Source organism: Muscardinus avellanarius, assembly GCF_963383645.1.
Source record: "Muscardinus avellanarius genome assembly, chromosome: X".
In the NCBI taxonomy this organism is placed as follows: domain Eukaryota; kingdom Metazoa; phylum Chordata; class Mammalia; order Rodentia; family Gliridae; genus Muscardinus; species Muscardinus avellanarius.
Genome location: NC_137792.1, coordinates 71,554,397 through 71,554,980, shown reverse-complemented (window position 1 = coordinate 71,554,980; position 584 = coordinate 71,554,397).

Sequence of the window (584 nt, the reverse complement as noted above, 5' to 3'; positions counted from 1 at the left end):
GGTAGTTTTGATTTGCATCTCTGATTGCCAGTGATGTTGAGCATTTTTTCATGCATTTATTGGCCATTTGAATTCCTTCTTTTGTGAAGTGTCTATTTAGTTCACTTGCCCATTTTGTTATTGGATGCTTTGTTTTCTTAGTGTTGAGTTTTTTTTAAATCTTGAAGCAGAATCTCTCTAAGTTTTTGAGGGTCTTGCTAAGATGTGGAGGCTTGTCTTAAACCTGCAATCCTCCTGTCTCAGCTTCTCAAGTACTGGGATTACAGATATGAGTCACCATTCCCAGAAGTGCTTGTGTTTTTACAGTTGTGATTCATTTCATGTGCTTAATACATAAAAAATGAAGTATTAATCTTTATTCACATGTGTTTTTCACATAGCAATAATATCATACATATGTATTCTTTTATTTTGTTCTCCCAACTTTTCCTCATAAAGATTTTCCTACATATAGGAAAAAGTTGAAAAAAATTGGACAGTGAACCTGTATATCTTCCACCAAAGTCCAGTGATAAGCTTTTGGTCATATTTAAGGAATGTCATTTTAATCTTTACTAAATAATTCATCCAATTGATATATCTTA